Consider the following 23587-nt stretch of genomic DNA (forward strand, 5'->3'; position numbering starts at 1 on the left):
CCAAAGGTGTCCACTGGTGCCAACAGTGGTGGTGGCTTTGAAGATATGGATTCTGAGCTGACGGGTTGGACCTGGATCCAACTTCCCCCAAAGTCAAGGGTGTTCAGATCTTCATTCAAAATTTGTAGCTCACCTGTGTTTCTATAATGGTTCTTTCCAAAACCCTAGCTAATCTTCCCCCAAATCCTGGAGTGTCCAGAACTAGGATGGTGGTGCAAGCTCATCTCTGCTTATGATATTCAGAAGCAATAAGACCTATAACTGTACACATCTGTGCATTCAGAGGCCCCAAATCCAAACTTAATTATGCTATTTCACACTGGAATGACTATTGACCTCAGGAGAGCTACTCTTGAGTTTCACCTATTTGAGACAGGAGCATCCAGCCCAAGAGCACTAAAATCCAAATGCTCAGTAGCTAAGCAAGTTTTACCAAGTAACAATCCAGTAGTTTCCAAATAATAAGCATTTCCCTTGTTTACACTGCATCTCGACCACTTACTGAATTGGGGCTATTCTCGACCGTACGTTTTCTATAGGTCTTCTCGATGCTTTAAACACTGAGCCCTCATCTATGCTACAAAAGTATTTTGGTACAACTACATCCCTCAGGAGAATCCACACCCCTGAGTGATGCAGTTATACCAACCAAACTCCCAGTGTAGACAGCGCTACGTCAGTTGGAGGGCTTCTCCCGTTGACGTAGCTACTGTGTCTTGGGGAGGTGGAATACCTAAGCCAACAAGAGAAGCTCTCCCATTGGCGTAGGTAACATCTTCACTAAGTGCTATAGCCACACAGCTGCACAGGAACAGCAGCATTGCTAGTATAGACAAGCCCTAAGCTGTGGGAGAGAGGAATAACCTAGGAAAGGAATTAAAGAGGTACAAAGGAGTACGGCAATGAAAGTAAGCAAGGGATATTTAGCAAATACCAAGCAATAATTTCAGTGACAGGGAGCTTGGTCAGATTGGGAAGATCTCTTGTGAGAAGTGGCACTTGTAATTTAAAACTATACGGGACAAATCACCAGAAAACATTCTGTACTGGAGAACCCTAATGTCATGAGATGGACTAGTTGGGCTAATAGGTCTTCATCTTTAGTTCCATGATTCCAAGATACTGGGGAAACCCACAAAACTAGGGAAGTAAAAACTGCATGTGTCACTCAGTCCGACTTGCAAAACACACACCACATTCAAAGAGTAACACGTCTTAAAAGAGGTCATTCCTCAACTGAAAACCTAGGCAAAATCAGACTCAGGTAAAACACACGCTGACATGGCCCCACACAATGAAAATACTTATTCACATCTCCATGAATATATTTAATGTAGTTTGATATGTGCACACATCTGGCTGATCTGAATTTCTTAGCATGGTTATTAAGTGCTGAGTGACATTTTTTGGCCAAAACTTTGCAGATTTAACAACACTGACACACTTTGTGAGTTTGTGTCTGTTTTGCCGAATTGTTCATGTTGATCCCAGAGTCTGTAAAAAATTCAGTTTCATGTCAACATTTTCAAAATGAAACATTTTAGTTTTTCAGTTCAAAACAATTTTGTGTCAAAATTTCCTTCAGCTTTATTTTAAAAAATTCAAAAATGTTAAACACTCCAAAGAAACAAAACATTTTGTTTGATCCAAAATGCATTTCCTAACTTTTCACCAAAAATTTCAAAAACATTCATTTTTGGTTTGACCCAAAATGAAACTTTTTTTGGAATAGGCAAATCCATCATTCACACAGCTGTAATGGTTATGCTTCCAATAGGAAAATGCTCTATTTTGGACAGTTTTTTATGGAACACAGTCAATGAGACTGAGCTAGAACCACTTACCTCTCAGAAACACAAGTAAGAGATTGCTTAAATATTTTAACAGCAAGGGAAATTTGACCACGTCCAATGCAACGAAAGAGGAAAGAAACATGAAGGGTGCTGGAGGGATCAATAGTATGAAAAAGAGAAGTCTTCAACTTGGAACCCATCTAGGATAAGGCACAAGGATGAAGCCAGAAAGCAACTGAAAGATAGAGAATCAGAATCATAGATAGAGAATCATAGAACCATAGGGTTAGAAGGGACCACAAGGGTCATGTAGTCTAAGTCCCTGCTAAGATGCTGGACATTGTTTGGGATGAGTTGGATTCTGCACTTGGCTAGAAAATAGCTGGAAAAAAACATCCTTTTCTCTGAAAAAAACTTCCATTTTGTTGAGTTATTGCATGCCTGGAGCTCTTAAAAAGTTAAATAATATAGGTGAGCTTTTCTAACACAAGTCCCAATCCTGCAAAGATTTGCACATTTTAATAGTCCCATTGAAGGCAATGGGAGTACTCAGATGTCTAAGACTTTGCAGGACTGGGGCATTAGATTTGAACGTATATTGAATTATACCTGCATGACATGTTGAAGATTGGTTTCAGAGTAACAGCCGTGTTAGTCTGTATTCGCAAAAAGAAAAGGAGTACTTGTGGCACCTTAGAGACTAACCAATTTATTTGAGCATGAGCTTTAGTGAGCTACAGCTCACTTCATCGGATGCAGTTTCCACAGTATGCATCCGATGAAGTGAGCTGTAGCTCACGAAAGCTCATGCTCAAATAAATTGGTTAGTCTCTAAGGTGCCACAAGTACTCCTTTTCTTTATGTTGAAGATTGTTGCCCACATACTATCTTGTGGAAAAAATAATCACAGTGTACCTGAGTGTAATCCAGTCACTGTTTTATGATATTTGAGCGTGACAGATTCACACAGTGATCCTGACAGCTGTATTTTGCATATAGAATTCTGCTGAAAGGTGTGTAGAGTCATAGGTAAGTAGCAAGTTCCCTAGTGACTACATAGTCCATATGCTGGCTGAAGCAAAGTAATGCAAGTGCATACAGGAATATGGTCAATAACTGGTCTGTGAGCTAAGGCCTCCTCCCACTTAACTCTATTTTCAGACATAGGCATGTTACATATATGTATTTATTCTGTTGGGCCTTTTGGAGGTTGGCATTACTGTGGCACAGTTATAGTTTGATTTGGACAATAATGCAAACATGATGTGTATTTTGAACTTTCTGGTACTAAGCACTTATGGATCTGCAATCAGAAACAAGCCCTGAGCAAGCAAATGTGACTAACAATTGAAATATTGGGGTGTTCTGTACTTTTACAGAGAACAACATGCACCTGTTTAATAGATCCTTAAAGAATTAGAGCCATACCACTTTGTGCTAAGGCAGATAGTAAGCTCCTTTTCATGCATCAGTACACTTAGCTTAAACCAACCACAACTGCTGGACTCGCAGGATTCTGCTACAAAACAAGGGCTGGAGAGGTAAAGTGTTTTACTAGGGGTAGGCTGCTCCAGTGAGAATACGGTCACCTTCCAACAGTGAAGGGAGAAAATGTGGAAAGCTATAATCCTGGGCTGCAAGCAAGGCCTTAGAATGGTTCTGGTCACATGCTTTTGAAATAGAAATATATAGGCCTTGACTGAAGTCCTGGAATACACAGCGGAGGGAGAACAAAGCAGTACAGCTCTTGCCCAAGTGTAAATGTAGACTATGGGGAAGAGCCTCAGTTGCTCTATTAACGTCAATAGAGCCATGCCACCTTACATTAGCTGAGAATCTGCCCCTGTGTGTGCACACAGAACTAACGGTATGTCTACACAGCAACTAGATGCCCATGGCAGCTGACTCGGGCTCACAGGGCTTGTGGCACTGTATCATTGCGGTGTAGATGTCTGGGCTGGGGCTGAAGCCTGGGCTCTAGGACCCTGTGAGGGGGGAGGGTCCCTGACCCCAGAAGTCTACATAGCAATGAAACAGTCCTGCAGCCTGCGCGCCGGGAGCCCAAGTCAGCTGGCACCGGCCAGCTGTGTAGACATACCCTAAGGTTAAGTGCTAGGTGAGATTACCCAATACTAGTTATACCAGCAAGGCCCCCCAGGGGGAGACAGCTTGTACTGACCAAAGAGTTCTTTATACCAGTTCCCCAAATTAAGTGAGTTACACCAATTAAAGCTCTATTTTGCTGGTATAACTGTATCTACACTAACGCTTTTCTGGTCAGAAAGCCTGCACATCCGAAGTAACATTACTATTCTGGCAAAAGTTTCAAAAGCTTCATCTCAAGCAGCCTTGCATGCATCTGCTCCATTAGTCACAAGGGATAAGTCGTGAGCATTGTTGTTGCTCAGGAGACCTGGGCTTATGTGTGATCTTCCACGTTTAACTGTAGCTCTCCCCGTCTTTGGCCTGACTGCTGCTCTCAGGCAGGGATAATCACATGGCCATGCAACGGCACTGCATCAGGGTCCCCTGCACACTTGTCTTCCCAGTTACTTTAACCTCGTGTCTTATAAATGCAACACAAATCAAAAATCCATGCTGTCCACTGGAGGAGGTAGGGTTCCATGGAAAAAGAGAATATCATCGTCTAGTTAGAGACTGTATCCTAGGACAGGTGCACAAGGGGGCAAATTATTGCTGCCTGGGCAGTCTTAACTCTGGCATTTTGAGTGCTTGACTTAGCCACCAACATGTTTTCATATCAAAGTTTTTTTGTAATATGATAATAAGGTGCCTAGGAGAGGGGAGCTTGCAAGTTAAGAAAGCCCCTCCCTACACAGTCATCAGTTCCTTGTTGGAGTCAGCAGTCTCCTGGTTAGTATCCCATGCCAGTCTTAGGCCTGGTCTACACACAGTTTTGGTACCGGTATAAGTATTTCCCGTAGAGGTGTAACTTTTTTTAAAACCAAAATAATTTATACCAGTCCAAGCCCTAGTGCGGATGCAGTTATACCAGTATAAAGGTGCCTTATCCCAGCGTAGCTTACTCCATTCCTGAACAGGGATAAACTACCCAGTATAAGGCACATTTGAGAGCTCTTCTCAGGCAAACGAGTGTTAGCGTACATGAGTGATGGCTAATCGAAGAGCATAAAGTTAGCTGTCCTTCCCATTTCTGCCCATAGTTGTAAGACTACACCCGGTCTAGTTAAAGCAGCACAACTTCTAGGGGGAGAGAAGCCCTTAATGCCTGCCTTAGAGCTAAGGGCAGCAATAGGAAAGGCTCGTAGCTTTAAATTTATGCCCTCTGATTAGCCATTACGCTCATGTATTCTACACTGGCCTGATAAGAGCTCTGGATCCTTGGCCCCTTGCTCCTAGTTTATTTAAGGTGATATTTGTGTAAAAGAAAAAACATTTAGTCTTGTCATGCAAGCCACTGTGAACTTATGCAAAAGGTTCATGTGCTACGTATCGCTCCCCAGTAACGATTGTCTGACGTCTGTTTGCAGCTACATTGAATGGGGAACATTGTGAAGCGAAAAGCTAGTTTCTCCTGACATTTTGGAAGACAAGGCAATGGTCTGAGACGTGTGAAAATAAATACACAGATGCAGGCCTTGATACTGCAGATCCTTGCAGGGTGGGAGGAGAAGGTTACGCTGGGCTGTGGGGTGAATGGAGGCTATGCAAGCAAGGCTAAACACTAGGCAAAGTCCTCTGAAAAAGGAATACGTGTCAATCGCCTGCTCTGAGGAGCTATAAGATTCTTTGCACGTGAGCAGTTGTGCATTTCCTCTGAGTCCTTACTCTTCAGGCAGGAGCAACAGTGTTATCATCAACACAGCCTGTACTCCAAATCTGGTCATCACTTGTACTCCTCACCAGGTAGGAAGAAACCTCTGCAGGGATCAATTCCTTCCTCACCCCACCCTTCTCTCACTGTCCAGGCACGTAATTCCTGTGGGGCCATATATTTACAGCAGAGTGAAACAGACCTTAGTGATGCATGGTTATGCTCCAAACTCAAAGCTACGTGCAAAGACAGCATAGATCCTACAGCTTATGATCTGCTTCCATGAATTTCTTCCATGCTATAGAAAACCCTATAAACACTGCTCCCAAGAATTCCGGAAAAGTATTTAGAAAAGGATGAGCGGAGTATAAAACGAGCATTTTGTAGTAATTTTCTCACAGCTTTTTTTTTTTTTTTTTAAAAACCCCACATCCAAGCTAGGTTAAAGGCTAAGGTGGGGGCATAAAGGTCACTAAAACACTTCTTCAGCTTCACGAGCACTGTTGTGGGGCGAAGCTGCTGTGAGGCTGACCTACAGGAAACACAGCACAGATTGTTCCAAAGTTAGGAGGAGCCGAGCGCCTGTGCTACCCAGAACTACTGCAGTGAGAAGAGTACACTGTGTGCAAGCAAAGCCTGACTGCTATATTTCCTCCTCGAGGGAAATGTTCTAGTATTTGAGGGAGATAAGGGTTTGAGATACTGCTTGCTTGGCAGTAATGATTTAGTCAAATCTCTTGGCAGGAAATTGTTGACATGTTCTTTCCAGGAATGTTTCCAGGGAAAAACAGACAAAGACATTCAGAACAGGACAATCTAATAACGCACATGAGTGCTATCGGCTATCTTCATTATGACTCTGCACCAATAGGATCTGGACAGTGGAGGCTAAGTCATATTAGCACATGCCATCTGCTTACATGGAATCAATTTTTTGGCTCAGAGAAGTCTATAAACAGAACTAGAGCAAGGTCAGCAGGCAGGGTTTCCTTTATTGTGCTAAAACTGAATCCATGAGCATCTGGACATCAGACAGAAGTAACTGACGGACACAGCCTCTTTATCCTCTGTACTGGTTTCCCAGCAATTCACATGTTCTTGGGGAAGACTCAGCCAGCTAGTAAACTGAAACTGGGGCATCAATGACTGGCTCTAGTAAGACCTCTCCTCTTACCTACAATTGTTTAGTGGCTTCAGAAGTTAGTTATTTCTAGGAAACAATGAGAAAAACCCAGCTTCACCCTCAGCTTGAGGAGAGAGTCCCCAGGCTAGAAAAAGGGCCCTGTCATCTGGGCCAGAATTATAAACAACTCCTCCGTACTACAGCTGCTTTAGCCCCTGTTGTGGTTGGACTGGGTTCAGCACAGGTGACAGGAAGGAAGGAAAAGGAAAGATACTATAACTAAGGTTTCCTTGGTTGGGAAAAATGCTTTTTAAAGTCCACACTGGCATGTTGGAATCAGAGCATGGAAGTAAGTACTGAAATGGTCTAAGCTGGACCAGTTTGGAATTCATTAGCTGGGCAAAAGGAGGCTAAGCTCCTCATAGTCTCCCCGGTACTGGGAATGAGGGCATAGGAAAAATCCTCCGGGTGCACTTCTGCAGTGGTGAATGGCAGGTGACAAGGCAAAGACTTGCAGAAAGAATCACTATCTTATTACAAAAAGAAAAGGAGTACTTGTGGCACCTTAGAGACTAACCAATTTATTTGAGCATAAGCTTTCGTGGGCTACAGCTCACTTCATCGGATGCATACAGTGGAAAATGCAGTGAGGATGTTTTATACACACAGACCATGAAAAAATGGGTGTTTATCACTTCAAAAGGTTTTCTCTCCCCCCACCCCACTCTCCTGCTGGTGATAGCTTATCTAAAGTGATCACTCTCCTTACAATGTGTATGATAATCAAGGTGGACCATCAAGGAGTGTTGACCTGGGAGGAGTTTCAATGGGAGACCTGAGAGCCTGTAACCTGAGCCAGGAGGGGGAGAGGGAGGTAACACCTCTGCCTAGGAATGTGAACAGAGGCTGCAGGAGGGAGCCTGCTGGTGGGGGTTTCGTTTCAGTTTGGGGCTGGGTGGTGGAACGCAGGGAACCCCAGGGCTGGGGTCTATGCTCCCCTAGAAGGTCTTGACTGAGGGGTCCTGGTTATACCCACAAGCTCTGTTTGAGACTGCGTCCCTATTGTCCAATAAACCTTCTGTTTTACTGGCTGGCTGAGAGTCTCAGTGAATCCCAGTGGGGTGGGGGGAGAGAAAACCTTTTGAAGTGATAAACACCCATTTTTTCATGGTCTGTGTGTATAAAACATCCTCACTGCATTTTCCACTGTATGCATCCGATGAAGTGAGCTGCAGCTCACGAAAGCTTATGCTCAAATAAATTGGTTAGTCTCTGAGGTGCCACAAGTACTCCTTTTCTTTTTGCGAATACAGACTAATACGGCTGCTCCTCTGAAACCTATCTTATTACACTGAATAAGGAACCTTATTCAAAAAAGGTATTGGCTCCAAAGCAGTGCAGACATCCCCAAGCATCCCCAAACCAGGGCATTAGGTCCTAAAAAATTGTGATTGGTTTAATACCAGGAGATTTTAAAATAATCCTGGGGTCGTCCTGGTATTTAAATGTTTGGGTCTCTTACTTTCTGGTGCCTGAAGTTTTAGAGTTCACATTTTCCAGCTTTTCTCCATGACCACAAGCACTAGAAATGTACTTTTTTTTCTAAAAAATTCTCACGATTGCAGAAGCTGGGTATTTAAGAAAACACCAAATATCACAGACTCAATGAAATTCTGAGTTTGCAATGCTGCCAAAACTACCACATTTCTCTCTTTCACTGCAGAGCTTCTGCCTAAAACCCTTCCCGGATTCCTGCTAATTAAAGAAACCGCACATCTTCACAGTGAAAGGGACAAACAGGAGAGGCTCAGATAAGATAACCCTGCTCACACACAACTAGAGCTTGTCCCCATGAAAAACAAATTTGGCCAAGCTTTAAGCTTCTGAAAAATTGCAGCTTTCACATGCTCAGTAGAGACTTGCTAAAGCATCGAAGCTTAATTCCTGGAAGAATCTGTCCGCACTGAACAAGTTCCAGCGGAAAGAGCAGGGCTTTCCCTGCAATTGCTGCTCTGGGCTGTTACAGGACATGCTTGGGCCAGGCACTGAAACTGAGAGCAAGGAGCCTGTCCCTTCTGTGCCCTCAGTGCTCCCCACATGGGCCCAGGCAGCCTGAAAGAGGAAGTAGCATGAATGCAGAGGGGACAAGAGCCAGACCTGGGAGAGGCAGGAGAAGTAGATTGGGTGAGGAGCCTATTGTAGGGGGGAGATTGGAACTGGCATGGGGACTGGGACTGGCGGGGCAAGGAAAGACTGTGATTGGGACCCAGGCAGGGAAATGTGGGAGGGGGGAGATTGGACAAGGGCTGGGATGGGGGGCGGGGGGAGACTGGGACTGGCTGGTTATGGAGACTGGGAATCAGTGGGGTGGGACCAGGACAAATCTGAGGAGGAGGCAGGACATGGGGGGAGAACTGCGCTGAGCAAAGAGACTTGGACATTGAGCGGGGGGTAAACACTGAGATTGGAGGGGAACCTGGAGAGGGAGAGTGGGATTGGGAAGCAGCAGGGCAGGAGGAATGTGGGTATGAGGGTGACAGGAGGCTGGGTTGGGGAGGATGAAGACCTGGGAGGGAGGAATTGGGACTGGCTGGGCAAGGTGACAGGGAATACTGGGAATGGTGGAGGGGAGACTGGGATGTGCAGTCCAGAGGGTGATACTAGACCTAGCTGTGCAGGGAGACTGGGAGTAGGACAAGGAGCTAGAGGAGGGGAAACCACTGGACAGGGACAGAGACAGACTGTAGAGGAGGCGGTCATGCTTGGGAGAAATGGGCATAAGAGACTGTGTCCATTAGAGCAAACTCCCCTCCACGGCCTGGAATGGAACCAAGATTCCTAGGCGTCACCATGCCACTGCTGGCAGCAAATATCCATGAAACCCACTGGCAAAGTATCCCATCCCCCTCTAGGGCTGGTCCATAGCGAGGAAAACAACGGACTCTGGCGATCACTTCATTAACTCAGCTAGGAGGGGTCTGCGCAGTGGCTGTAAGGGTTCCAACCTGCTGAAGAGCAGAGTGGGTATCAATATAATGCCACATGATGGAATTTCTGTTTCTTCAGTTTGCTTTTTTTTAAAACCTAGCAAAATCTCATACAAAGTGTTAAAAGATAATGATTAAGGTTACGAAGTTAAGCACTCAGAAGTTAGGAACTGCCCGAATTAAGGCAGACGCTGTAATTACATGAAGGCTAGAAACTTTTTAACAACAAAAGCAGAGATTCTTCTGTAATCAACTGCCTCCAGGATCTGGGGCTTTAAATAAAACATCAAACATCCCGGGATCATCAATACAATCGGGAGAGTTGGCAACACTAAGCAAGCTTTCCTACTTGCCGCAGCTCTCCCCAAAAGACATTACAACACCCAACTGACAACAAAGCAGAATTTCTTCAAAGACTGCCCAATACTCATAGACTGTGAAGAGGAACTTGTAAAACTAACAGCACCATCTAGTGACTTCTGCCATAATATTTAATAAATTATCTGATGTGTCTTTAATATATATTTCTGCTAAATGGGGACTGTGCTGTCAACTACTATGTGTGTGATCATAGAATCATAGGGTTAGAAGGGACCGCAAGGGTCATCTCCTGTGTGTTCAGTCCAGAGCAAATGCAAGTGTTTCCTTTTCCTCTTTCCATCTCTGTTACTCTGGGTTTAAGTTGCTGCCTATCACCAAATGTCTGATGTGTCAGAGTGATTTTCCTATTGATCCCTACAAGGATCTGCAAGGAAGCATGAACACCTGGCTCCTCTGATATATCCTCTCTGGATGCTGTCAATTGCCCTTGTTTCCTTTGAAAACAAATTGACGGTATGCAAAGAGCTGCTCCTGCTGCTGGATGCACGCACACACTCTTTCCTGGGATCCTATCAGCTGCTGGCCTGAAGAGGATGAATTGATAGCCCCACAAAGGGCTCATTTTCCTCATACCTCCTAGATTCTTGGGGGCACAGTATCTCCTTTCTGTAGAACCATTGCAAGGTACCAGGGCTGTAAAGGTCAAGCCAGGAACGAGAAACCCATCCCCTTGTTTCTTCCAAATGAGTCAGTTACAACAATAATCGCCTCCCTCTCACTCGATTTCACAGTAGGAGACAAGGACAGTGGATATACTAACTTACTGACATAATACCAATGGGCATGACATTTTCTACTCTTCTCCATTGTCTCCTATGAAATCTAATGGAAAGCACTAAGCAGAACAGTGTGCGTGATTCAGATACTGCCATCCCCTGCCCTCTTTCCCACGTCTCACACCGTGCTACTGGCATTCAGCTGGAAAAGAGCAAGGTTTCTATGACAGGCCAGAGGCAGCTTCCATATAATCCTGCTGAACTGATGCTCCAAAATTCTGATTAGAGCTGAATTCACAAATGATCTTGATCGCCTTTGGTAGCCATTAGCACTGGCTTAGAGAGGATGTTGCAAATCTTCAGTTCCCTGACTCCTTTCAAACTTGTTTCCTTTGTTTGTCATTATCCTGCTTTCTTTGGTCCCTTTTCCTGTCGCTTCTGGTTTCCCCTTAGTCTTCGCTGCTATTTATAAGCTGCAATATGCTGTTTTAATGTCTCTCCTGCCTCCTCTCAACAGTTCCTCCTTTTAAAAAATATATGCAACAGTAACCATTGGAACCAGCAGACATCTATTACGGTCGTGTGTGTCAAGCGCATTTCCCTTTATAACCCTAACCCAGTTCAGATGACAGGGATGAGGAAGCAAAGATCATTCTCTTAACCAATAGTCGTGTGTCATGCCTTTGTCACACCTCTCTCGCACATGCACGGGCCTCTGTCTCTTCCTTTCCAAAGAATGTGTGCTAGCAAGGTACAGCGTCATCAGCATGGTAAGTACAATGGGTTATGAGGAAAGCTTGTCACCTTTGAAAGGATTTATGAGTCCCGAGGAAATTCGATTTAAGGGTGAGGATGGTAATCTCAAAAGGAGATGAATCACACGTTACAACTTGATGGCAGCTTTTAAAAGGAAATTGCAACACAGCAACTGGACTGGCAGATTACTCACCTCCCCGACGTGTGGGCCGGACCAAAACCAAAGCTACCAGAACAGAGCTGAACAAATGCCAGATTACGGCTCTACCAGTACAAGTTGCACGTTATTTTCCCGGCTCTCTACACAACGCAGCTTTGATCTGACCTGACTGCAATGCAGGCCCCTTTCCACCCAAGTTAGGAGAAAATCTTGAAGATGCTGGAATCTGCACCCCACAGGATTAGGCCTATATCCTTCACACTGCTGGGAATGGGGGTGTTCCTTCCTGTCAGAGGGAAGTTTATTTTAGCTGAATAGTTGGTGCACTAATATTAGGAATCTGAATTGCATCAAACCCAGCCAACCAAGCCCAGATGGATCTTACCCTGTTTGAATTTAAATGAACTCTGTTTTAGTTCCCCTAAATGAGAACTAATATTCTAGTTAAAAATAAACAACAGGCTATAGTGAATTGGGAGTAAATATTACGGAGAATCACTAATGTGTTATTTTTGGGGTCACTTGCACTCAGCTGGTTAAATTTGCGTCTGCGTCAGAACTCCCCACACATTGGGCCCACGGGCAGATTCTGAAAAAATCTGAGGTGCACTTTTCATTGGAAACAGGAGGAGGGAGGAACAGAGAGGCTGCTTCATTAATTTGTTTGATTTTTCTGCATCCTTAAAAGGAACAGTCACAAGAGTGAGACGCCTGCAAGCTGCATGGAAACTATTTAAAAGGACCATAGGAGAGGCTCAAACTAAATATATACCCAAAATAATAATAATAATAAACCCCATAAGAGGTCCAAAAAATGCTGCCATAGCTAAACAACAGAATAAAAGAGGCAGTTAGAAACAAAAAGACATCTGTTAAAAATTGGAAGTCTAAATCCTACCGAGGAAAATAAAAAGGACCACAAACTCTGGCAAGTCAAGTGTAAAAGTATAAAGTAGGCCAAAAAAGAATTTGAAGAGCAACTAGCGAAAGAAAAAAAACACAGCAATTTTTAAAAAAATACATCAGAATAAGGAAGCCTGCCAAACAATCAGTGGGGCTGCTAAAGTAGCACTCAAAGAAGACACGGTCATAGCAGAGAAGCTAAATGAATTCTTTGTGTCTGTCTTCACTGCAGAGTATGAGAGAGATTCTGACACCTGAACCACTCTTTTGAGGTGACAAATCTAAGGAGCTGTCCCAGACTCAGGTGTCAACAGAGTAGGTTTTGGAACAAATTGATCAATTAAACAGGAATAAGTCACCAGGACCAGATTGTATTCACCCAAGAGTTTTGAAGGAACTCAAAGATATGAAACTGCAGAACTACTAACTTTTAGTATGAAACCTAACATTGAAATCAACTTCTGTACCAGAAAACTGGAAGATAGCTAATGTAATGATGATTTTTTAAAAACGTTCCAGACTTAATCCTGGCAATTACAGGCTGGTAAGCCTAACTTCAGAACCAGGCAAATTGGTTGAAACAGAATCATCAGACACATAGATGAACATGATATTGGGGGAGAGTCAATATGGCTTTAGTAAATGGACATCATACTTCACTAATCCACTAGAATTCTTTGAGGATGTCAACAAGCATGTGAACAAGGGTGATCCAGTTGATACAATGTACTTGGACTTTCAGAAAGCCTTTGACAAGGTCCCATGCCAAAGGCTCTAAACCAAAGTAGGCAGTCATGGGATAAAAGGGAAGGTCCTCTCATAGATCAGTAACTGGTTAAAAGATAGGAAACAAAAAATTGAAATAAATGGTCACTTTTCACAGTGGACAGAGGTAAATAGTGGGGTCCCATAAGGATCTGTACAGGGACCTCTACTATTCAACATACGGAAAAAGAGTAAATGGTGAGGTGGCAAAGTTTGCAGATGTTACTAACCTACTCAAGGTAGTTAAGTCCAAAGATGATTGCAGAGAGTTACAAAGGATTCTCACAAAATTGGATGACTGGGCAACAAAATGGCAGCTGAAATTCAGTGTTAATAAATGCTGAGTAATGTGTACTGGAAAACAGTCCCAACTGTACATACAAAATGGTGGGTTCTAAATTAGTTGTTGCCACTCCATAAAGAGATCTTGGACTCATTGTGGATAATTCTCTGAAAACACCTGTTCAATCTGCAGCGGCAGTCAAAAAAAGCTAACAGTGTGAGGAACCATTAGGAAAGAGATAGCTAAATAAGACAGAAAATATCATAATGCCACTCTTTATATTCATGGTAAGCCCACACCTTCAATACTGTGTGCAGTTCTGGTCAGTCCCTTCTCAAAAAAATATATATAAGATTTAGAAAAAATACAGAGAAGGGCAACAAAAAAGATTAGGGTATGGAACAGCTTCCATACGAGGAGCGATTAAAAATACTAGAACTGCTCACCTTAGAAAAGAGATAAGTTAGGGGGTGTGATAGAGGTCTATCATGAATGGTAGGAGAAAGTGAATAAGTGTTATTTATCCTTTCACATAGCTCAAGAACCAGGGGTCATCCAATGAAATGTATAGGCAGCAGGTTTAATACAAACGTAAGGAAGTACTTCTTCACACAATGTACAGGCCACCTGTGGAACTCATTGCTAGGGGCTTTTGTGAAGGCCAAAAAGAGATTCTATCCAGACCCCACATTTGGTGATCCGTTATGCCTGACACATGGGTGCGGAAATCCTGAAACTTACATTCTCCTAGAGTAACCCCATTAACTTCAGCAAAGTCACAGCCAGGATAAATCTAACTGATTGGTCTTGAACAACAATAAAATACGTATGTTTGGATGACCTTCCCAGATGGGAGCAGAGGCGATGGGGGCTGGCTTGGCAAGCATTTTGGCAAGCTATTGCTGCTCTCAGAAGAGTGTTCTGAGTCAGTACTGACCTGGAATCATATGACCCAAGCCAGGCAGCCGTTGTGCAACTGTTTTCTTCAGAAGAGAGATGTCTTGTACACCGAGCTCTGGCCGAGTTAATGGAGGTGGAGGTGGGAAGAAGGGCAGCTCCTGACAGGCAAACCAAAAGCCCCCAATCAGTAGCCGTTCCTCAAGCTGTCAATAGTATGCTGTAGTTTCTCTTGAGACTCTGAGCCAGATCTCTATTGTTTTCTCTCTCTCTCTCTCTCTGTTGAGGGAAGAAGGAAGAGACTGCAACCCTGCTCCTATAGTGTTGCACTACTTCTCGCTATACTCTGCATTTATTACTGCCATGCAGGGAAAGTCTGAGAGCAAGACACAGCCCAGGCTGACACTGCAGTCCAATGGATAGTTCCAGCGAGAACCATGTGCCTGCCCTGCCAGAAGCTGAATTCCACTGAACACAAAGGAAGCTGAGGGTGCTCAAAACTTCGCAGAAGGCCTGAAACACCAGTTAGGATCAAACTCCAGATTTGTCCTTCTTTCCAGCTCCTCATCCCTGCAGCTTGCCCACCCCATTCCCCAGAGGGTCACCACCGGGACCAGCACGTTCTGTTGTTCGAACGCAGCCATTGTGAAACCCTCACTTCCAGGGGTGGAGTGCACAGTTGTGATGCTGGACAATGCTTTCACCTCATATTGCCATCTTCATTACCAGAGCACACATCATTGACCTCCATGGATTAAACCTCATGAGAACCCTACAAGTGCTGCACAGGTAGGTATTATTACATCCCTTTTACTGGTGGGTAATGGAACCAGTTAAAATTCAGCAGGCTCAACTCCCCTGAGGCCAATGGAATAGCAACACATTACCAGGGGGTGAATTTTGCCCAGAGAGACACAAAATGACCTGCCTAAGTGCCAGACACTAAGTGCCAGTGGCCAAGCTGGGCACGGAACCCAGGAATCCTGGCTTCCAGTTCTCTCACCTGAACACTATCTGCCCTTCCCTGATGCTCATTAGTGCTTTCCCTATGCCATAGACTTCTCTCAAATTCACTCTCCTCCAGTTACCTTCTGTCTGAAAAAGAGTTTGAATCTTTGCTGCCTTAAGGTTCAAATGTCTCAGGTGTGATGCTGTTCTTTTAGAGCCAATTTATCCCACAGAAGTACTGCCTCGTGCAATTCACCTGTGATGGGCTCATTGCCATCTGTAATTCGAAAGCATTTATTAGAGCTGTAAATACAATGTCATACCTGAAGCAATCACAATTAGAGGAGGCTGATGATCATTCAGCAGGACATTTCTCTTTGACTTGTTGCATCAAGAAATATGTGTAGGTTTAGTTCACTATTACACAACAGTAACAACCTAAAAGAAGAATTACAAGGAACTGGTTTAACTGGTGTAATAACCACTGAGCAGGAAATAAAGTTTCAGTTTCTTGCCTGGACTGTTGTGGGTCAGAGTTTTGCTCTAACTGGAGCAATTACTAGGAAAATACAAGGGGTTTGGCCCATGGCTACAGCTCTGTACTCACCTGAATGAGCATTGGATTGCCTGAGGAAGGGTTGAGCTCATTCTGGTGGTCCTATGATGAGTAATGGGAAGGGTAACTGGGAGATTAGGCATATCTTCTTGTGAGCAGAGGGCTACAGAGATTTAGGACAGCGTACCTGAAATAGTGGGACAGAGAATGGAAATCAGGTGCACAAAGAACTAAAGGAAGAAAAGAGGGGGGGACACACTCATTTAGTTAAAGTAAGAACTGGCTTGAACCTTAGGCCAAAGCAATCGGAAGCCTTTTTTTCAGATCTGAACATATTTGACTAATTTGTTTGTCACATTTGCACTCCATCATCCTTCCATAATCCAGCCAGAATCAGAAACTACAGGGCTGAAATACTGCAAGACAAGGTTCTGAGCTAAAAAATCCTAACAAGTTCCCCCCTGTACGTGAGATACTAAGGATTTTAATGGAAAATGATATGAGATGCCTTGTCTCCTGGAGTGATCATTCAGTTTCATATTGATTCTGCTGTTGGCAAATGCATCCTGGAAAACTCAATAATAAATGGTTAATTTTTACAAAAATTGTTCAAGGGCCAAGTCTAGGCTGCTTGAGAGGAGACTTATTTTGGGGCAACCTCATGATTATGAGATGGCACCTTGTAGTCATCGGTTTCATGTAAGGCATTAGTGTAATTCATATGGTTTCCCAGAAGTGATCAGAAAATTCTACAGTGCTTTCAAGAAGCTACTAAAACCAAGCAATGGTTTTAATAAATAGAAATGTGGTCTTCCTACTAATATGTAACTGATACAAGAGCTCTCAGTTGTGACAGACCGACACTAAGAAAAGGGAAGTGGAACCTACACAGCAAAAAATCACCGTGCCTCTGGCGTCTTGCAGGTGGCACATGGTGATGGCTGAAAACAACAGTGATTGCTCATGCCAAAAATAAAGACATCTTGCAGGATGGCCTCTTGAGGGCTCTCAGTATCAATCAAGATCGGGGCCTTAATGTCTTCGTGTTTCTATTTTCTCACACATAAAGTGAGCATAACAACACCATCCCTCTTCTGATAGCAGTGTCACCTCTTTGCCAAGCAGAGTAGATATTGGGGCTTCCCACTGGAAGTGAAATTAGTGATGTGGAGCCTGGATATATTCAAAATATTGTTATACCAATAAAATAAAAACCTGCAGGATCTTATTAAAGGGGAAAAGGCAAAATGCCACATTTATTGTGAATACAGAATCATAGTAAGCAGTTAGTTATATCTATAACATACCATTCAATTTCATATTTATTCACATGTTCATTCATACATACACACACACTCGCACACAGGTTCTGCAAGGTTGTTATCATAGTTACCAGCCTTAGAGTTGCTCATGCCAAGCCACTGGCCAGGTGGCCTGGACATGAGGAGGGAGCAGGGCCTTGTCAGATGCTCATCTGATGCTCCTGGAAGTTGGTTTGCAGAATCAGACCCCAAAGTTCTCACTTTCTAGAGTCCATTTTTATAGGAATTTCTTCCTATGCCAGTCTATGGGAATTGCTTCATCATGCTGTTGCTGAATCAATCAGCAGATGGCACATTCCTGATGGCTCCGTGCTGCCAGATGTTATCTTGTTCTTTGGTTCTCCCATTCTTGAGGCTGTTGGGTGGATTCCAGTCTGCCCTCCGGGGGTCCTCTGGTTATTTCCACTTGACGCCTTCTTCAGCCGATGGACACTGGATTCTTAGGCTGGCACCTCCCTGATCATTCAGTTATTATCCACACCAAGCATCCATCCACATCCATCCTCGATCTCTATTTTAATCACAATTGTTAACAAAGCGAGATGAATACAACAAAAGGGTGGGGAGTCTCTGGGTGCTGTTTCTGTAGTTACAGGGTATTGCTTTGAGTCTCTCTCTGTGTGAGTAGTTGTTGTTACTCCCAGTTACAAAGAATTGCTTTGAGAACAGACTCTGTTTTAGAATGTACTAACACAATTAGCAGCTTGCAAGTTTCACACAGAGAGGGAGAGAAACAGTACCAAAAACCAAGAGACCTCTTAATTAGTAATACCCTGGAATTTAAACTATGGGGAATCAAACTCATTTGTGATTTTAATACAGAACTTCTTTAATATGATCCAACAATATAACTTTCTTTATTTACACATACATACCAGTCCTTGAATAGAGATGCTGGATGATCCCTTCTTTGATCACTCGATGATTACCTGTTTTGTTCATTCCCTCTGGAGCACCTGGCATTGGCCAATGTCGGAAGACAGGACACTTTGGACTGACCCGGTATGGTCTTTCTTATGTTCTTATGAGAAATCTCTGCCCAACACCAGTGCCCAGTTCCCAGGGAGCAACTCTGCCTCAAGAACTAACTCCAATCTGAGATCAAAGTCAAGAGCAAACTCCCCTACTGCTCTCTCTGGACCACTGCTTCTACCAGATATTGCATCGCAGCATGTCTTCCCAAGACTGAACACTTGCTCGTATGCTAAGACACAACGTTTGGAAGACTGTGTAACAATTCCACCTGATGAAACCACCAGAACAATACCACATATACCACACTATATTCACAAAAGAAAGTTGCTGTTGTGATGGGGCAAGGCCAGATGGCTACAGAAAAGTGGGAGATAGATTTGCTCCAGGTTAAACAAATTCCTGGTACCAGGTTAAGTGAAATGGAAGCTGTTCCAGGTCAATTAAGACACCTGGGGCCAATTAAGAACTTTCCAGAAGGCAGGGAGAATGCTAGGTTGATTGGGACACCTGAAGCCAGTCAGGGGCTGGCTGAAACTAGTTAAAAGCCTCCCAGTTAGTCAGGTGGGTGTGCATGTCAGGAGCTGTGGGAGGAAGTTGCGCTGTTGGAGAGACTGAGTAGTACACACCATATCAGGCACAAGGAAGGAGGCCCTGAGGTAAGGGTGAAGTGGAGCTTGAGGAAGTGAGGGCTGCTGTGGAGGAAGTAGCCCAGGGAATTGTACATGTCATGTTTCTAAAAGGTCAGCTACCTTAGCTGATACTATTAGGGTCCCTGGGCTGGAGCCGGAGTAGAGGGTGGGCCTGGGCTCCCCCCCCCGCACCTTTGCCCCCTGATTAATCACTGAAACTGGGAGACAACAGAGACTGTGCAAGGAAGGATAACTTCTCCTCACCTCCCTTGCTGGCTTATGATGAAAATGGCTCAGTAGACTGTGACCCTTGTCTCTAGAGAAAGAAGGGTTACGTGGAGGGTCACAGTGAGCCTCTGAGGCTAGCAAAATCCGCCAGGAAACGCGGGACCCACGGAGGCAAGGACAGAGCTCTGTCACACTGTATAAATACTAATGACATTGAAATATTTTTGTAAGAAATAATTCTTAGTTCAACTTGTACTTAATTTGGACAGTGCAAAATAAATGTTAGATACAAAGTTATGGCTTGGTTTAAAGTCAAATAGAGCCATTAGCCTCAGGACTGAAAATTATTTTTTAGGTATAAGCGGAAGCACATAAGGTAGGAGCAAAACAATAGCAATGATGTATTTTTTACATAGCAAAGAATGCTTTTTTCAGTGGTCTGGTACTTCTGCTTCCTGGCTTAGACAGAATCTAAAAGCACAGAGGAGTGAATACTCTGAAATTAATTCCCTCTCCATATATGTATGTATATTACTAACATGTTCAGTTGCCTTATCACCTGTAGCAATGAGCCACATCATACATTAGTCTAAAGGATCAAAGAAAAGGAAAAAAAGCTGCTTTTTCAGAATAAGGCACAGACCGTGTGAAATCCTGGCTCCATTGAAGTCAATGGAAAAGCTCCCACTGACTTCAATGTGTCCAGGATTTCACCCTTAGACCTCATGGATATTAGCATAGTATAAGTTAGGGGGATGGGTGAGAGTTTTCCTTTGGCTTTCAATGGAAGCCATGAGTGCTTAGCACTTATGAAAGACTTCCCCTTGATAAATGATGACAGGCGTTTCAATAGAGAAAGAAGCTATAACATAGTTAGCAAGTGTATCATAATCTACAGTCCCTAAAGAGCTCCACTGATTTCATTTGCGTGTTCATGTGTGTCCCCCAGCTTCCACCCTGACCCATGTCTGATAAAGAGACAGACTCTCTGCAGTTGGTCAGTTCAACACAGTTAAACTTTATATCAAGAAGATTCATCTTAGGGGTTTCTTTTCTGGAGCACAGAAAAAAAATAACCAAGTCTTAATCTACTGATGAAAAGCACTCTATATGACTAGTAGTATTATTATATTTCAGCTGAGCTAATTCTCAAAACTGATCAGGTTAACCTTCTCAACCCTCTCTCTCAATGGCTAAGAGGACATGCTCCATTTGGGTTTTGAAAGAGCACTCTTATGCTGTATCCATGTCGAGCGTTACACCTTTAGGACAAATTCTCTGTTGGATCAGTGCAGCTCCACTGACATCAATGGAATTTGCAGCAGCAGAGAAATTGGCACAGTGACCCTGTTTCTTTAATAACAAAACCAGAAAATGTTTGTCCCAGCCTCCAGGTTTTATTTTGCATTCAGTGAGCATATTTCTAAGAAGTCAGTGTATATTTGACAAATGTTACTGAGCAGCCTCCTGCTGCTACACTTTAAGACCCTGAGCTGTAGCTCATTTACCACAGAAATCAATTTCCTTATCATTCCAGGAAAAGAGGCTGTCTAAAACTCCCAGGCATTCCCTGGCAGTGCCTCATTTGCATGTCAGTGTCTGGATTTGGTTACAAAGACTGTACAATCACATTTTACTACTTACCAACAGTCATTTGCGAAAGGAGAGTTTACCCTCTAATAAAAGAGATAATATGCCAGTGTCTCATAATTCTTCAAAGCTGCAAGGACATGCCTTAGTAAATCATCTATTAGAATGACAAGGATGATAAAAAACAGACAGGGACTTCCCTGCACTGTCTTTCAAGGAAACGTTTCCTGAAGGATTTTGCAATATCCTAAACGAAACAAGCACAGCAGGAGCAACAGTTTTAGACGACAAACTTACGAGAATCTCTGACTCCAGTCAGTCAGTCAATGAAGCCTCCCTTGTTCATTTTTTGTGGCAATATGATGCTTTTTAAGAGAGATTGGACTCTCCATATCTGGGATATATTGTGCTAAGCTATACTGTGCTTGTCTTAATGCAGCCAGGAGAAAGGGATTTGCTGGTGGTGTAATACTGACATAGAGGCTGCTATATCCCTCTCCACCCACATTTATAACAGGGGGTTCAGCTGAGGAAAGCAGGAGTGGCCAGGATGCCTCTAAAATGCATTAATCCCTGTCAACAGTATCTAACATTTATTATCTAACAGCCCCTTGGAGCCATCTGCAGTTGGTGTAAGAGTAGCCCTCATCCTGGAGGAAGGGAGGAGTGCAAAGACTAGTATTATGCCACCAGTGACTGATTGGGAGCTTCCTGAGGTAATTTATGAATATTGTATCTTGATGAGCTTATTGTGATATTTACTGTACAAGTTAATTCAATAACAGGATTGTCAGGAAATGCACTAGAGCAGACACTTGAAAGTCAATGCAAGAGCCATTTTATTTGGTGCTCTGGCTCAACCCCCATGCAGAGGTCACTAAACAGCTTTTAGGCAGCTGGTCCAGCCATGTGAACTGAAAGAACAAAGACTTTTGGTTGGATTTAAAGGAGTCCCTCAAGGAGAGGTGGTGGGAGAGTTATGGGTGACAGACCCCCAAGAGGTTAGTGGTCTGGGGTAACAGAGACTTGCCCTGCCTAGCATTCTAGATAAAATAGGTATGCATGTAGCCCTTTTGTGGTTATTCTCTGTTCTTACTGTTAAGATTAAACAATGCTTTGTTTTAAGAAGGCTGTTCAAGAAGACTGTAATCCAATGGTCACAGGCTCCTGAAGGAAAGAGCTGCAGATGCCCACACCTTGGCAGACCTGCAGGGTAAGCACAGTCAATACACAGGGTGATATAGCCCAGGACCCACTCTAAGAGTGGGAGAATTGCATGGTTCACCCCCCTGACCCCAGGAGAGATAAAGGCTTGAGGCCTGAGATCTGAGGAGGTTCACTCAGAGGTGCAGCTAGTCCTGTAACCATGACACCACCTTTTCCACACATTCCCCAAAATTGCACCGTGATCTTCAACTACAGGCCAGGATCTGGCCCAGTGTTCTGATCCAGTTTAGAATAGGAGTCTGAGTGTGGAAGTTCGGGTTCAAGTTCAAATCAGGACTATGGTATGGTCACAACCAAATCTCCCCACCTCTGTTCATATGAGATTTCAGCCCAATTTAGGTTGCTTTTTGTTTTGTTTTGTTTAATAAACAACTGTGCGTTTTCTCTCCTGGAGCACAGAAACAATGACTGAGTTTGCAATGTAATCCCATGAGATCAGTGAGTCCTAGGATCTGACCAGAAACTGAAATATCAAGGGTGGTTTTAGAGCAGAATTCAAATCCAGACAGCTTTTAATTCAAGGAACATTTTTTAGGCTCTCTCTCCCTACTTTAAGTTTCAAAACAGGATAAACAGCTGTAAAGAATATTGATGCAACTCTGGTAAAATCTCAAAAGAAGTTCTCTAAATCCCAAGAAAAGTTTATATGTAACAAAAGTAAAGGGACCTCAGCCATGGAGAGCTGGTGTTTTCAATTAATGCTGTTAGACTGAAGGTCCCAGAATGCTAATGCAAACAGCAGATGTGAATAGTCAAGGAAAAACAAATTTCTGTGGATTAGGATGAGAGCTGATTGGAAAAAGTAATGTTTTGAAATTGTTAGATGAAAACGGTCACGTCTTACACAAAATCTTTGCAACTTTCTGGAACTGGGATAATGAATGCGGGGGAGAAGGGCTTAAAAAAAACTGTTGGCACCCTAAAACCACAGTGGGATCATGAAGATGCTGCTTTGGAAGAGCAGCATCACCTGGGAAGAAAGCAAGCTGAGATTTCTGAAAAGTAACTAGTGATTTGAACAGACTAGACTAGCGGGGTGATGATATAAACCAAGGACCACATGGAAACGCACAATGGAAGCAAAACTGAAAGCCATTAAATTGCCATGGAAAGAAACTAAAACTGAAGCCAGAGAGAGTCAAAAATGGAAGGAAGGTGTGCAGGCTATATGTTCCACATGGAAGAAATAGACATAAATCAAGACTACTGTGCAGTTTATGATCTCAGGCCCATGTGCTCTTCCAGGAGAAATAAGTGGTAGTGGAAAGTTCTCCTCTGTTAACTGGTCTATGCACAGGTTTTGTACTGCTGTAACTATTTCAGTTAGGGTAATGAGTTTATACCAAATAGTTAAATTGGTACAGTGCCTAAGGTGGATGCAGGCCTATTAGTGTGAGGTGGTCTTATATCAGTATAGCTTATTCCCCTTCCTTACAGGTACAGTTGTACCTCTATGAGGTGGTTTCATAGCAATATAGCTGCATCCACACTAGGGGCTGGGGTTTCTCCTGCTTTAACTATAGTGATACAACGTTTGTGTGCAGACAAGGCC

General features: G+C 43.5%; 1 long non-coding RNA gene across 1 annotated transcript; it reads left to right on the top strand.

The window, feature by feature from the left end:
• Positions 1-14712: 14712 nt before the first annotated feature.
• Positions 14713-22015, top strand: LOC122462195. The gene is made up of 3 exons (XR_006284605.1): positions 14713-15349; positions 21416-21524; positions 21938-22015. It is a non-coding gene; the product is annotated as an uncharacterized LOC122462195 (long non-coding RNA).
• The last annotated feature ends 1572 nt before the right edge of the window (positions 22016-23587 follow it).

The sequence above is a fragment of the Chelonia mydas genome, chromosome 10 (assembly GCF_015237465.2).
Source record: "Chelonia mydas isolate rCheMyd1 chromosome 10, rCheMyd1.pri.v2, whole genome shotgun sequence".
In the NCBI taxonomy this organism is placed as follows: domain Eukaryota; kingdom Metazoa; phylum Chordata; order Testudines; family Cheloniidae; genus Chelonia; species Chelonia mydas.